Genomic DNA, 17,185 nt, shown 5'->3' with positions numbered 1-17,185 from the left:
GGGTTGTGAAAAAGACAGACTGAAAAATAGTATTTATAAGTACAGGCTACCACAAGCCTAATACTCATCTGAGAATCCGGTGCTACCATATTTTTTAGCATTTTATCTTAAAACCGATTCAAATGATTGTTGCCAATTCTTTTTCTGTCATTGTCAAACAGATTAATTAACTAATCATTTCTGCTCTGGAGTACTGTTCCATTTCACGGTGCCACAGAAAAAATGAAACACGTGTACTACAGTGGTCAGCAGGAGCCTCAGAACAAGTTTTTTCCCTAGGGCCCCTTAAGAGGCTAATCCAGCCCTGTGTGTTTAGCCCAAAGTATAGTTTATGAGACCCATATGGTGCTGAATAACTAAAGGCATTGCAATACATCCTGATGGAGGGCAAGAAAATCTGAACCAAGTTTCAGTCTGTACAAAAAAAATTCAACCGCATGGTGATTAATTCATTGGCTGCCAGCTGTTTTCAGAGCAAAGAGCCCCCTACTGCCAGAGTTTTTAAGAATTTTGACAGATTTTTCAAGATCTACAGAATATCAAGTTTTAAGACTACATAAACATTGAAACTATCGAAAGAAAGTGTAGATTCTCTTCTTTCATCAGGAAAAAAAGTTTGTTTCTAGCATTTTGGGTTCTAAAGTTGACCAAAAAACAGAGATAACGAGCTTTTTGTGCAGAGAGACACATCAATCACTTTGATGCCAATATTTTTTGGTTTAGTGACATCCTACACAACTGAACGGTTGTTTACTTATATGAAACAACAAAAACAACTCGGAAAAAGCATTTTGAGGTCAACTTTTTTAACCTTTTGTTAGCTAAATCATTTATTTACAAACAAACAACACAAGTCAACATTTTGGTTCAGAACAATACATCTTACAAAATATAAACAATCTATTTTTAGGTGTGTGTGTGTGTCTGTGTGTCTGTGTGTGTATGTGTGCTCGCTCTAAACTCATCTGACTCGGCTTCGTCAGATGAGCTCAAGAGAGCGGTGGTGACGAAACCGAAACTGAAAACTAGCGCGGCTTTGATCGCCAGCGGGGTCCGTGTACGTCGCCGTCATTCTATTTTCGATTTGGGGTCAAAACACCAAAAACGGATAACGGCCGTTTCCCGTTTTTCGTTTTCAAAACAAAAATCGGAAAACGGAAAACCAATCCGTTTTCCGATTTTCTTTTTTCAATAAAAACGGATATCAAAAAACAAATTAGAAGTTAAATTTCATTTTTTGAAATCTGTTTTTTATTTATTTATTATTTTTATAGCCCAATATTACAAGAGTTACCCCAAAGAGCAAGCAAATTGGGTACAATGAATTTCACTACTGTCTTATTTATTCACAGGACTAGCAGGGTGACTTAAGAAATAAATGTAACAGTCAGAACAGCACTGCCGAAGCGGTCTATCATAATTGCATGCCTAGTTTTTATATACTTTGTGAACAATCTCATCCACTATATCTGAATGTCATAGTAATAATGTGAACATCGCCACCTTCTGGGTGCTCTAGCTCAGAATACACAATTTTCAACATTAAATGTTCTTCCAGACTGGATCATCATTTGGCCGCAAAATGATGACCGGCTACCTGTCATCAAGAAATATCAAGGCTTGTGAGGGCAGGGTTAAGGGTAAGATCCCTGCATGGACCCTACCACCAAGCACGTTAACATGTAAGAGAAGCACTATTTGCACTCATGTGTTTGTGCAGTTTAAAAACTTCAGTGTACCGCCGGCGGTACACCTACTAATTTGCATAGGAATTTAAAGAATGTCCGACGGCTGCAAACGTGATTATATAAACACTATACGCTGACGGAAAGCTTAGATTCTCATGAATCCGCCGGTATAAACCACTTTCAGATGTGATTACCACAGCGGGTAATATAAACACATTTGTCCGACAAACAACGAATATCCATCCATCCGTTCTCTATACACGGCTTCAACGTACACAGCGCGACTCACATTTCCGGGTTCATTATTACACACAGATGAAAATATTCCACAAAAAAACGGCCATAATCCAACCTTTTACATCCAGACAAAACAAGTCAATAAAATATTTCGTCCAAAACATGTCTTGAAGTCGGTATATTTACCAAGAATAGGTCGTTTTCAAGGAAATGCACCTGGCGATGCCCGTCCAATATTCCCTGTATGTCTCGTCATATTTTTTATTTAAAAATAGAATATTAGCGATTTTTTGTACTGAAAATGGCTGGAATTGACTGCAGCTTAAAGGGTTAACAACATTTATGTTTTGATTTGGTTCTAGGAGAGTGGGTCCGTGTACGTCGTCATTTCTGATGTTTGTCTTGCAAAAGTGTAGTTAGAAAACGGATATCAAAAAATGAAATTTAACTTCTAATTTGTTTTTTGATATCCGTTTTTATTGAAAAAAGAAAATCGGAAAACGGATTGGTTTTCCGTTTTCCGATTTTTGTTTTGAAAACGAAAAATGGGAAACGGCCGTTATCCGTTTTTGGTGTTTTGACCCCAAATCGAAAATAGAATGACGGCGACGTACACGGACCCAGCGGCTGTTGGCAACGGCACTTTTTGCTGTCGCCCCACCATGGTCACTGTCTTTGTCATTCTTTTGGCTCACCGCAACACTCTCATGTTCCAAAACTCCAGGATTTTCACCGACAAGCTCCGACAAACTATCCTGCAGCCCCCCCAGTCAAAAACCATGATTGACGTCTATGGACGTCATTGGCAGCGAACGTTCGGATTTTAATTGACGTCTATAGACGTCAATGGCAGCGAATGAGTTAATCATCATCTCTACCTAATTTTGTGCCAATCTGTTTGGTAGACCTGATCTTTCCTTTACAATAAAATAGAACTTAACAAACAAACAGAAACAATAAAACATAAACAAATCAGAAATCATATCAGAAATGACATCAGAAATTAGGTTGTGCAGTCAGAGTTGTATGATCCTGTATTTTTGAACTACCAATGATCCAGGCAGGTGTTTAAAAACTGAATGAAGTCTGAGTAATACATGTGTAGAATACATTATGTAAATCTAGATGGGACAATACAGATTACTCTGTTTAGATCCTGAAAATTAAAAAAAAAAAAAATGGTGAAAAAAGAAAGACTGAATAACCTTCTTAAAATGACATCCGAATGTCTGGTACTTGGATAAATGTAGTGTGATATGACTGCCGACAGTCTGACTGACACTGAAGTGGGCGATACAAACTAGACAAATTCCATTTTGTTATCATTAAAGGCATTAGAGGAGATTTAATTTCCTACGACTTTGAACGTAGCATGCGCATGCGCACATACAACCTCTCCCTCACCCCCCTCTAACCTCCCCCCTCTTAACATTTACGAAGAAACGCCCCCCTCCAGAAACTTGCGTAGGACTCGTGAAGTTGTCTTTTACGGCTGGGTCCCCCTGGATCTTTATCTGCCATTATGTAAAAAAAGATGAGCAAAACAAGTCACCAGCTAACTACGAAGCTATACCAAAGCAACACATACAGAAAACACGTAAGTCCAAGGCGTACGTAATCTACGTAACTAGGCCTGAGCCGGAAGATTTTTGATTGACAGAAAAGGGAGCAAACCAAACGCCTCGGTCCGAGCGCATTGATTGGCTGATGTTTTTCAGGTCCTGCCATGTCCACAGTTATTTTTTTAAATTTTTTATTTTTTTAGAAACCATACATACAAGTCCACTAAAGGTCAGTATATTCATTTTATGTGAATCAGACAAATTAAACAAAAAAAAAAACATCCTCCATAATGCCTTTAAGATTTAGGATATTTCTAAAAGTAGAGTAACTGATGCCAGAAAAGCTACCAGGAGAAGTGGACTGTAAGACAACATACAGCAGTGTGTCCTCTGCATAACAACAATACTGTACATGATGTCTTATAACTAAGGACAGTGTATAAACAGTAAAACGGTGACAGATCCAAGATTCACCTCCAAGGAACACCATGACTGAAATATGAAACTGAAGACTAGGAATTTCCACCAACAACAGAAAACATTCTATTACGTTTGAGCATAATAAGTTAAAAGTAGACCCTTTAAAACACAAGATGCTTTAAAAGCATGGAATGGTCTACTATGTCAAGTGCTGCACTTAGGCCAGACAGAAGAACCTTAGACCCTTATCTGCAGCAAAGAGTGAGTCATTTGTCACCCATAAGGCTGTTCCACTGCTATGTAAAGCCCTGATACAGATTGATATTTATCGAAATGTCATTAGCACTCATAAGAGGAGAGGCAATAACTTTCTGCAACACTTTAGACTGGAAAGAACTTTTAGTAATGAGTAGGTAATTGCTGAGAGTGAGCGGTTCAAGATTGGGTTTCTTTAACAGGCATAGCACTGTTGCATGTTTAATGAGATAAATGAGAAGGAAAAATACAAGTGGCCAAGGAGCAATTAATAATTGATAGGATGCAGGGACTGACAGTGGCCCATACATCTTTCAGGAGTTTAGAGGGGAGGGTGTCGATCTGGGACGATTTAATATGAGAGATAGTGGTTTTAAGGATTGTGAGGGGCAAATGGCTCAAAATGAGTAATTGCACGATGTAGTGGGAGCTGGGGGGTGCATAAGGACAAGGATATCTAGAATTAGTCCTAATATTATCCACCCATTTAACAAATAATTCTGGTAATTCAGAGCTCAATTTAGCACTGATGTACTAGGACAGTTTACAACAAAAGCTGCCTTAAAAAACACTCTTGAATTACGAGTATTTCTGGAAACTGAGCTGAAGAAGTGTGAATGTGACTTTTTAGGATGTAGTGGTTGAGATGTTTCAGCTTGGACTAGAGTAATGTACCAACTAATGCTGTCATCCCAAGAGTGGTTCTGCTAGTACAAGCCCGGTTACTAAAAAATACATCAGGAAACGAAATCCACAACTCCCAATGAGCATTTAGGTTTGAAACCTCAAGTAAAAATTTAAATTCTGTACTGAGCACTGCTAATGGCTGAGTGGAAGCTAAGCTTTACTCTCTGTAGCAACCTGATGAAACCCCTTTAGGAGCCGCTGAACATATAAAACTGCATTTTGCTGTATATTTTCGATGCATCATAAGTCTGCTGCTAGGTGACCTGTATCATCAAATTACATTTATACAACTGCTTTGGGTGGCCTTTATCAGTTATTGCTATTAGAGATGTTGATCAAAGTTTTTTTTTTTCAATTTACAATGTTTTTAAACTGCAATATTAAGCACAAACCGAAGCCCAATCGTTGATCTGTCACAAGGGAGGACAAGCCTTACAGGTGCATTAATGGCACTTGCCAGACTACAGTGTGGAAAGAGAACACAAGTTGTGGTCACTAAAGTGTTTCCAGTCTAGATATATTTCAGATATATTATGTTTCCAATCTTGAAGTTGAAAAATGGAAACAATCCAACAGTCCCGTCTGGGCTACCTGGTTGATCCTGCCAGTAGCATATGCTTGTCTCAAAGATTAAGCCATGCAAGCCTAAGTACACACGGCTGGTACAGTGAAACTGCGAATGGCTCATTAACCCTCAAGCGACCGAGTGGGGTCATTTATGACCCCAGCCATATCATTATATTTGCCGTTTTTATATCTTTTATCCGAAAAATGTTTCCTACCATGAATTTGTCATTCTAATCGTCCTACAGCTGCTCATAGTTTTTTGTAGAGATCGGCCAACTGGTGTGACAAGGATAATGGAAGCTTGTCTGGGGTCACTTATGACCCCAGAAAGATGTATAGGTTTTTCACTATTGTAGGCCTTAGTTTTATTTATTTATTTTTACCTCTAATCGTTATATTTCAGTGTTTTGCAGTGCACTATAGCTGGTAGACCTACATTTTTAGCTACAGCTGCCCTGGGGCAGACTGACTGGCTGCCAATCCACTCCTACAACCCCTCTGACCACCACCAACATTACACAGCGTACACATTCATACACCAGTGTAAGTGGCAGCACTGGAGGTAAGGTGAGTAAAGTGTTTTGCATTGGAGGAACGGCTCTGCCACCTGAGCCACAGCCGCCCCTAATCTAAATACTTCTCTGCATGTTACATTGCACACATACAGACAAGATGTTTGTGTAGATTTTGTTTTTATGTACTTTTGATTTACTATTGAGGAAACAAAATGAATAAAGTTTTAAAAGAAGTGGCAGACAAAGCGTGTCTAAATAAATGTCACTGCGTTCTTACAATGCATCATATTGTTCATATGGTTTGACTTTAGCTCTGAGTCAAAAATGATTAAAATCCATGAATAATAAAATAAGGTTACTTTAGAATATCCATCTTAAAATGCAGTGGAGTGGAATAGGTAAGAAAGCACAAAAAGAGGCACTAAAGTAGACATATTCCTGTGTAAAATATAGTGGGGTCATAAATGACCCCAGTCGGTCATTTTAGTCGCTAAAATAGCTTGGTCGCTTGAGGGTTAAAACAGTTATGGCTCTTTGATCTGCTTGAGGTTATCTAGAGTCAAAATGGACAAGATATGGATATGAAACACAAGAAAAACAAAGATGAAATTAGGGCTGGACCCGAATATCCCAAATATCGGAATACTCGTTCACTACGGCGGGATCCGATTACTCTCTGATACATCTCAGACCTTGAAGTTCTTGACTATAAAGTCCACCATCAAGTACAACCTTTTATGCAATGTAAAATCTATATTGTACTTTAAATTCCTTATATTTTTTCATTAGTGTGTAGGAATGTGTGTCTGCAATCATGCTTGCGTGTGACGCTATGGCTGACCTTAATCTATGCGTCTCTCTTTTCAGCACTTTTAGCACCAGAGTATGCACAATTTTGTTGTATATTCTGTGCAATGACAGTAAAGGAAATCTTGAATCTTGATTGTCATTAAATAATCACAGTTATTTGCTTCGTTTGTAAGCGTTTTAGTCCACCTGTGGATATTTCTGTATCTGTGTCAACAGAATCCTCATAGCTGCACTGATTCTTTGAGGTGTCCCTTAAACCGTTGGGCCTTTTTTGCTATATCCAGTCCTTTATGATTATTTGTGAAGAATAATCCCTTCTGTATATTTGTGAATGAAACATGACGTCTCAGAAATGAGAATGGGAAACGAAAGATCTGAACATAACCCTGTACTATTTATTTTAGAAAAGCATTAAATGTGCTGCAGATTTAGGTTTTTTTACTCACTGACATACAGCTGATTGGGCATTACTAAGAAAGTAGTATTGGCTACCAAGCATAGCCCTGCAAATTAAATCAGTTGCCTTTGTACATTGACCATATTAGTCACTCAGATGAAGACTACCAAAGTAAAATTTCAGCAATGACTCCTCTTCAAAACCATCTCCATTTTGCCGTCTTGTTATTCTGAGGAGAAATGGAACCTTTTCAGTGTCATCAACTGAGGGAAATGAGCATAAAACGTGTTTAAACCAGGAACCAATTAAATTCCCATAATTGAACTGACGCATTTCATATTTCTAAACCTCTCACTTCTGTTGATGCTCCAGCCAGAACAAAATAAATCACTCGGTTGCTTGAAATGAGCCGATTTGAAGCAAAGCATGCCTACGTCAAGGAGACACTGACGTGGCAGCCATCAGACTGATCACCGCCATTCTTCTCCTCAGTGAGAACCCCACAGAGATTCAAACGCCTCCCCTCCCCTCCTTCCCCGCCGCTGTCACAGCAAACCTGGCTGCACTTGGTGAGGCTCAGTTGGTGGATGAACACACTGTGAGACTCACTGCTGTTTGCCACTACAGAGCATCAAGAGCTCATCAGCCTTCCCATCGCCTCCACGTCAGACCCAAAGCCGTCTCACTCTGCTGCTTTTATCCACATATTAGCATGAACACCCGAGCACACACGCACACCAAAACTTCCCTCCCTGCCCTTTGAAGAAAAGCCACTGACAAAGAGCTTTTGTTTTTCCCAACTCAATAAACCTTCGTTGGCTTATATACGCCGCCAAACATTTGCATATTCTTCATATTTATGCTGCCATGAAATGAAGCTTTGTTCTGTAACTTTGAGGACATGAACCTAATTTATGTGAGAGAAAAAACAGTAAATACAGAACGATTTCGGTAACTTTCATATTGTTCTGATGCATAAAAGCATCTAGACATGAGTAAGTGAGGATTTTATCCACACACGGAGCAGAACTGATTAGAGTTCACTGTGTGGATTTCACTTGAAACATGAAGCTTATTTCTTTTAATTAAAGCCAGCTACATCAGAGACTTTGCCCCACATGGTGTCAAATACAGCAAAGTGATCAGATTTAGAGGCAGATTTACTGCATTCATTATTTCCTTCATGTAATATCCACTGCATTTACCTCAAAGTGTAATACGTCTAAACTATGCTAATCCTATACTGCACAGCGTACACTCAGATAAAACAGAACCACAGAACCAGAAAGGCCTTTAACAGTTATGCTTTGAGCCTCATTTTGAAACTCTTTTTTTTTATTTCACTTGGCTACGTTCAGTTTCATCCTGGATCCTTTCAAAGCTCAGTAAACAATCATTTAAAGCAAAGGCAGTCTGCAGCTTACTCTGCACAATTTGCAAGCACTGTCTTCAGAAAATAGTGTCAAGTTGAGAAAAGAAGAGGCTTTAAAGTAAAAGCAGCTCCTTCTTATACCCCCCAAGACATTTGTGTCTCGCTCTGTAAAACACCTTTATTGTAGAATCGGCGTCCTGGCTGAGAAACTACTTTAAACAGACGTTAATCTCACACATGGTAATATCTGAAGCTGCCTTATTGTTTTGCTGATGAGTCTCGATGCAATCTATGAAACCTGTTTCTAATCCCAAAAGGTAGAGTTTATGGTATGTTTCATTCTTACAGCACCACTGAGGGCATGTGGATTAATATAACTGGAAAAAAATACTCACATAACATCTGTACTCTCTTTACTGGTTTGATCCCCAGTGTAGGCTGCTAGCAGTGCTGCTATTTTCCCAAGCATGAAGAAACCAAGCAGAACACTGGAACAATAACCCGATTCACAGACGGTAATTGAATAAATGATTAATCCTTTCAGTCATTTCCCAATTTTCTGTGATAGTAAACATCAGTGCATTTAGTTTTTTAACTGTTGGTCAGACAAAACAAGAAATTTCAATAGATATTAATTGGGGGTTAAGGGAATAATTATAGGCCTTTTCCCATTATCACTCACTATTTATTCCACTACACAGACAAACAACTAAACAATTACCACATGTAATGACAATGAAAATAAGTTTTGGTTGCAGCTTTAATGTGGATCTCACTACTTTAACTCGCAGAGCGGTCTAGCAAATTCAAGATATTTATGAAAAACATTTCCAACACATCACCTCAATATAAACTAAAACAATTTAAACACATTAAAACTAGGTTCTGACATGGTCCCACTACAAGACAAAGCAACAAGCCACAGTTAACATTCAACTTAGATGGTGTAAATTTCTAACCAAGTTCCTCTAAATTCATAAAATCAAACCGGAACGCGTATTTCCTTAAGAATATGCACATGATTTCTGTAAGTTGCTGCCATATGATTTAATTAGCTGAGCAGGTTAGAAGCAGAAGTGACGTTTCCAGGTGTAAATCTGTGAGACCCTACTTCTCACTTGATTTGCTACCTATGTAAACCTGTCCTTTGTGGTCTCAGTAATTATAGTTTCAAGTGTCCTTCAACACAGCAAGATGCTCACTTAGTAAATTTGGAAATGTCTTAAGGTCTTAGATCCACCCCTCAAATGATCAAGATGGCAAATATGAAATTCCAAACTCAAGGCCTCAAAACCATAGGCCGCATGCCAATGAGTGATATCACAGAAAATAAAGGTTTTTTAAAATATTTTCTGTGATTTTAAGCTCTAAATATGTGGGCGTAGACGTGTTCAACGGTAATCACAGAATTATACAGATTTAGCGTACAAGGTGTGGCTCTAAACTAATGAGACCAATGCTGTAATTTAATTTTAGTGATTTCAATTTTAATGTAATTTGATTTTGTTAAACTCAACCAGATTGAAACTTTCAGGGGTTCTTTCTGCTTGGCTATTAGCCATTGTACACCACAAGTTGCACATGCATGCTGTGGTTTGACTTGCATAAGCCCAGTCTTATTATTTATTAACCACACCCTGTGAATGTAGAAAAACACAATATTTTCAAGGCCCCTGGAGGTCTGGGGCCCCTGACAAGTTTCCCACTTTGCCTTGTTGGTTATTCATCCTTCCTTACAGATCTTCTGAATACTTTCGAGAAGCAAAAACATGATCCAAGTCTGATTTTGTACACAGTAAAAAGAAACGAAAGGAAGTGAAAGGTTCAGTTTTTCTCACTGACACTATATGAAAACACTGGAAAGCAGAGCAAATATACCACTGTTGTGCAAAGTATGTTCCAGGAGTGCTTGCCAAAGGCCAAACATGAGGTTTAGCTCCAGAGTCAGATGCAGCTTAACGGTCAGGAGTAGCCTCCTAATTACCAGGGAAACAATGGAAACCAGTGCATGTATTTATAGCTCAGAAACCACACTTGTGTCAATAGTTATTGTTGAAAGCATCAATGCAGTTTCCGAGATCACATCGCTGATTTCCTTCAAAGTAACCTGTTCTGTAGCGGACGGACCACAAATACGAGACATCCGTCCTCTTAAGGAGCTCTCATGGGATTTGTGTGAACAGATTAGCTCGGCCTCACACTGCTCGGCCATCATTACTCTGTCTGGCCAAACACAGACTGACCTCACACCACACTGAGACACATGTCAACACATCTGTGCCGTCTGAGAAGCTATAACAACATCCAGGCACCTACTGCAACATGTGACATAACTAATGTTCGCAGGCATTAACGTCTCCGAGTGTGGGTGCTCCAGGAGCTAATGAGGTGACGATATATTGAGTTACTGATTTATCCTGCTGGTACATGGCTGTCCAGAAATATCAGCCAATTAGTGCTGACCGCTGCTGATATGATGGAGAATGTTCTCTGAATAAAAACAGTAATAGAGAGTAAAAACGGAGAGGAAATCCAGCAATATTTTCCAATACAGTTTAAATTAGTTCTTAATTTACAGACTGATGTATTATATAGTTTGCCTCAGACTAAGCAGAGGAACTGGATAGCCCCTAAAAGCTGCAAAAATCAATATTTTCATATTAGAGATCCATTAAACGACATGAAAGTAGTTGCTTATAGTGACAGACCCACAGAGATTCATCAGAGCTCTTCACTTCCAGCTCATTTAATTCTCTAGAGGACAACTTCACATTTTCAGAAGCAGTTTAGAAAGCTGAATGTCTCCACACAACTCTACATTAGATGCTAATGCCTGTCAATACATGCTGAAGGTGTAAATACACAATTTAGGGGCCACTTGTAGGGCAGAGTAGAATTCCTTTATTGTCATTGCACCTTAGAAAGTAGATGTCAATAGAAAGCAGTTCTCCATCTGAGAAGTATTAGTATTTTGTCTTGTTTTCTATATCTGTGTATTCATTGTGACATCAAGTGCATTCTAGGTATGGATACCAATACAAATGGTAGTGTGCCTTGACTAGCCTGTGATAGCCAGAAGGTGATTGGTTCTTCACAAACTATATAAGAGGCAAAATGGCCACACTGGCAAACTGCTTTGTAAATGCAAGTGTTCTTTATAAAACTCTTTTGGACATTTAAAGGAACCTGTAGGGATGGGCAGTACTTCTTGGTATGATTATTAGGAAGGCAAGTGCTTGTATTTCAGTTGTTACTTTTGATAGGCTTTATTTATTTTGCAGGATAGATCTTTTTGGTTGTTTTTTTGGTCTGTGTCTATTCTGGATTCCTGAAATCTAATACTTGCAAGCTGTGGCTTAGAATCTGGAAAAAGATGGCAGTTATGAGTCAGCCACCTGTAGAGGGTTTGCAGGGTTGAACAGATGGAGCAACGTTAGCATTTCTTTTTAGATGTGCTTCTGTCCTTTTAAAAATTCACTCTGTTTAGGTGTCCTCCCACTTAGAAATATATGTGACTCTTTCACTACTAAATGTTCCACAGTGTTCACCAGATAGTTGCTAACTCTCTCTCTTTGTAGTTGTCCTTAAGTAGTGGGCTTATCAGAATTGCTGTTTTGTTGTTGTTGTTGTTTTAGCTGAAAATGGTTTTTGCAGTGTCTTGGAAGAGACTTGATGAAGCAGTGAGGATGAACAGAAACAGCACAGTTGTGGACCTCTACAACCAAAGCACTGAGCTGAAAGTCGGTAAAACGGATATCAATGTACTGTAGCAATACAGCTTTAAACAGCTGAAAAACTTAATTAAAACACAGATTTGCATCAACTTCACTGCACAGTGATAGTGTTCGCAAGCTTGTTAAATACACAATTCTTTAACACTTTTAAAACTGGCTCCAGATATTTGAAATTTCACTGACCATTAAACCAGAATATTGGCTGAAGTGCAGTAAGAATTGACAAATGAAGGAACAAAGTGAGCTGCATGTGGCAAACATAAGCTGGACCGAGCTAAAACAACATCGTCTCCACCACGTGTTTTCAGAACTCTCTTCATTCTTGCTGGACTTTTACAGACATAAAAAATGCTGGATTCTATCTTTGCCTCCTCTGAGTGCTTTCTGCTTTTTTGTGCAGCCAGTATGAATGGACTGACGAGGCTGTCAGGGAGCGTTGCTTTCACGATGTAATAATAATACGAGCAGGCCGGAGCGGGTAATGGTTTAAGAACAATGCAAGGATGCTAACTGCCTCAGCCGCCGCTGCTCTGGAACAGTTGTGGGATTTTCTCACCCTGAAAAACATGACAGTCATTTATCACTATGCTTCCTAAACAAATAAACCAGGCTGAGCAGTGCTGACTTACCCCTCCACTAGGAATATCACTCATATCATTCAGGAATATTAAATCTCAAGTTGCTGAGATGCATTCAACAGAGTTCTGATAAAAGACAGAAAACAAATTTAACATACTGCGACTTTTCAGTCCAACATGATTCATTCAATTGTAGAATTCCCATCCTCTGTTTGTCTCACTTTATGCTCTCATTGCTTGTTTCCTTGCCAACCTGCATGGTGCCTGGCATACGTTGAAAACAAGCATCTACAATCTGCTCACATGCTGCTTATCAACCAATATTGTCAACTGTATCATAGAAATCCAAATATCAAAAGACTTACAAGCTGCAAAAATGTGAAACTTATAATAGTTCCAAAGTATTACTGATGAAGTATCTTCCGATGTATTCAACTGCTTCTTTTTATTAGTACAAATGAATACACCATGTGCATTTTAAATCTATGAATCTTTATCAATCAGAATTGTCGTCCACTTGTGGATGGGTAGTGTAGGAACCACGACCTGTAAAATCAACAGCAAACAAACTGAAAATTGGGATGCTTAGACTAAATGTAATCATACTAAGGCCACTTGGTGTTAAAGCCACAAGGCAGCACCAACCAGTGGATTTAAGTTACAAAGTTTTGCAACAATAAAACCACATTTTGTTTCATTTCGACACCAACATTCTCTGAGCAGCAGAGTGAAAGTTGGAACACAGAGTTAATAGAGGGAGATAGCATTTACAACTATCCAGTCACACATGGTTAAAAAACACAAAGGATAGCATTAAAGTGCCAATGGAACCAGGACAATCTGTAGTAACAACTCAGGTCACACAGGTCACCAGATTGCTAAAAGCTGAACGACCTTCATGAGCATTTGGGTGGCAGCGAAATGGTCTGCACCAATATAACCCTTTTCTACCTTAGTGGTACTCAAAGTGCTTTAATGTTTTCTATTCACCCACCAGTGGTGACAGAGCTGCAATGCAAGGTTCAGTGCCTTGCCCAAAGACACTTCAGCATGTGGGGAAACCGTCAACTTTGCCATTAGTGGACATCTGACTCTTCTACCTGAACCACCCAGAACAGGAATGAATCAAACATAATTTGAACACTATTTTAATAAATCAGATGCATAATACAACTATAGACTTTTACAATTTATGATCAACTTATGTTTTACATGTTTAAGTAGCTTTTTTTCTTTGGATATCTCAAAGGGAGTGCCCCACATTGCCCTGTATTAACCATTGGACACAGATAAGAATGGGTCAAAAACAGTGACTGCAGAAAAGGTTAAGCCCTAAGTGTTTTCAGTAGCTGTCAGAATCTTCTTTTGGTCACGTGTGATGTTTGTTGTAGCAATCAGAGTACTGAATAGTTGAATGGAACTCAGTACAACAAATATTTGAAAGTGAAACATTGGTGCAAAGTGCTGATGGAAAAAAATGAACCCCTTCCTTGGGTAGTCTTTTTTGCTTTGAACTCTTCACAAATATTTGGAGCAGCATCAGTTTTACCTAAGGATTTACCTAATTTGTTATTCTTTTTATTTATATTGGATCAGTTGTGTTCCAATGAATCAGCCCCTACTTTCATTCTACTGTGGCTGAGACTGACACTGAATTCACCAGCTCAGTCCAACATTTAATGACCGATAACTGACCATAATAAAGTTAGTTCATTACAACCGTTAAACCTAACCTCCAATTACCATTTTGCCACTGTTGACAGACTTTCAGAGAACCCCAGGAGAGAAAGAAAAAACTGCTTTCCCTGAATGTTCAGACATAAATTTCTCTCACTACATTTTAATTTTCTGTTTCCTGTGAGCAGAAAACACGGCCAGCCAAAGATCACACCTCTTGTAATAATTTCCACCTAGGCAGGCAGGCTGCTTCTCAGGTTCGGTGGGAAAGACAGGTGTGTCTTGAAAAGAAAGACTGTGTTCCTGCTTCTTCTGCAAATAGCCAGTCAATCAGAGCACAGCTGTGGAATTTCTCCGTCTCTTTGAGGTCACCTCGTGAAAAACCGTAACCAGCAAGGATTGTTGAATTTCCCGAATCCATGCGAGCTTTTCAAAATGACCGCGGTGATATGAGAGTATCATCTCCATTTTTTCTCAGCTTTTCTTCCCACTCAGCCCCCAGGGTCTCATCTGTAAAGCAAATGAGAATATAACGAACACTGTGCTTGAAAGGACTGTCCTTAGACTGAATCAGGGCCCTCATGAAACATGTGGTTTAGCACAAATCGAAAAAGAAAAGGCTTGTATGGTAAAGCTTTCCATCTCGTCTCCACCTTCCACAGAGACAAAGCTAGAAATACTGTATTTTCTGCTCACACTTTGACTTTGGTTTCTGACACAACAGAGTTAACAGCTATGCTGTTGCTTTCAACAGTTATTCTTCTGCTTTGCCTAGAAATGCTAATCTCCTGCAAAGCCCAGTGTGGCCACCCAGCCTCCCACCACCCTTCAGCTCTTTTCATGTCTGGCAATCTATCAGACCCAGACACCCGTCAACAGCAGCCTGTCCATCGCAGCACCCCTGGGCCCTTCTCCGGCTGCTTCGTGAGAAATGTCTGCTGCCGTTTTCCTCCAAATACAAGACGTCAGGTCAGCTCCAGCACAAAATTCAACTTTGAATTTGGGCTCAAAAGTTTCACTCTTTGATAAACATGCATTGTTTAAAAAGTCTTTATCAAACAAGCACAAATTTCAGACCGTACTAATTTCAATTCCACACCAACTTGGTTCCTAAATTCCAAACTGATTCACAATAAACATGAATAATGAGCAATTTCCTTTGTATTGTGAAACGTCTTCTCTCTGTCAAACTGCATTATGTTTAATCCAGGCAGCGTCAGGCAGGATCATTGTGGTAGGAATCCACCAGCGGCAGCGTCAGCCTGGATGAGATGTGAGCCATGGACCAGACATTGCCTTGAAAGCAAAGAGTTTTTAGAGAGCTGCCCACCTGGCAGCAAAAATGCCAGACTAACTTTCAAATCAGCCTCTCACATGTGCCTGTCACAGCCTCACTGTGGAGGGTTTTAGTCCCAGAGTTGAGAATGTGAAATCCATTTTGAACGCTTTTCTGACAGAAGCAATAAGCATTTCAGCAGTCAATAGACACATAACCTGGCATTAGAAAAAGAAAATCCAGAGCCTTAGTTGCTCATATTCTGAAACGGGTAACACTGCTGCCCTTTAGCAACAGTGCCTTTATAGATGGAGAGAAAGAGAAAAAGATTTGTTTGGGGAATTTGGTTGATTAGATTGTTTAGATATCAGTTTCATATTATTAGAACAGGGATGGAATGGGTGAGCTGAGCTTAGCATAAACTCCAGGCCCTATCCATTTCTTGTGTGTTTAACCTGAAATGTAAACGATTGTTGATTTCAGATTGGATTGTGTGGGTCTTCCACTTGTGGACCTTTTCCCACGTGAACCATTTCTGTTGGGCAGCTGTTGTACTGTTACCCGTTTGAAATCGAGTTTTATTGTCGCATATAGACATTTTTTTTTCCAATTATTGAAACAAGCTGTAATCATGGACTTAATATCACCTTTTAACATACTGAACTTGATAGAAAGCAGATGAAATACAAAGCAATTGCTGCATGCAGCAACTTTACCATCCAGTCTGAATGTGTGTTCGAGTGCAAGAGTGTAAATATATATTTTTTTGTTCTCTTTTTCTGCCTCGTTTGGATGGCCAAACATGCTTGTGTCCACTTCATGAAAATTGACTTGATTTTTGCTCTGTTTTAGACTTTTACCCTAAGCTGCTACACACTCCTCTAGGTAGTTGCTCATCTCGATTAGCCTGAATTAGCTAGAAAGTCGACTGAGACTATTAGCCAATGACAGGCTTACACCCACAAGACCAGCTGCTAACTTTGTCTACCTAATCCGTATTGGTTATAAGCAATGTTTCTATTCACCAACACGCTCTTCCTAATATTCAGATACAACATAATCACTGGCTAGATTCCTTTCAGAGCTGAAGTGTTTTAAATAAATTAAGTGCAACATTTGTGAATATCATTGGAATCAGCTGGAGGTGGCTGGGGTGGAGGGTGGGTGCACACAGGGTTCAGGGGTTCACATCCAGACTTCTATCTGTGGTACAGCAACAAAAGCACTTTAGTTAAAGTTACAGAAAGATGGTCCTTTTTATTAAATGAAATAAATGTTTCAGTATAGACATGTTTTGTTTAAAACCAGCTCAAGACCTTTTCCAAAATTCACTAAATGACGTGTACACCTGAGCAGCACCTCAAAAAAGTTGTAGGTCTATAACACTGTATCGACAAGTGGATAATGTCA

At 39.2% G+C, this 17,185-nt stretch overlaps 1 protein-coding gene across 1 annotated transcript in view; it reads right to left on the bottom strand.

Moving 5' to 3' along the window:
• fbln2 (fibulin 2) overlaps positions 1-17,185 on the bottom strand; it is a 92,561-nt gene that overhangs the window by 49,602 nt on the left and 25,774 nt on the right. The gene's annotated exons all lie outside the window — the stretch shown is intronic.

The sequence above is a fragment of the Acanthochromis polyacanthus genome, chromosome 5 (genome assembly GCF_021347895.1).
Source record: "Acanthochromis polyacanthus isolate Apoly-LR-REF ecotype Palm Island chromosome 5, KAUST_Apoly_ChrSc, whole genome shotgun sequence".
Taxonomy (NCBI): Eukaryota; Metazoa; Chordata; class Actinopteri; family Pomacentridae; genus Acanthochromis; species Acanthochromis polyacanthus.
This window is presented reverse-complemented; position numbering and strand designations above follow the sequence as displayed.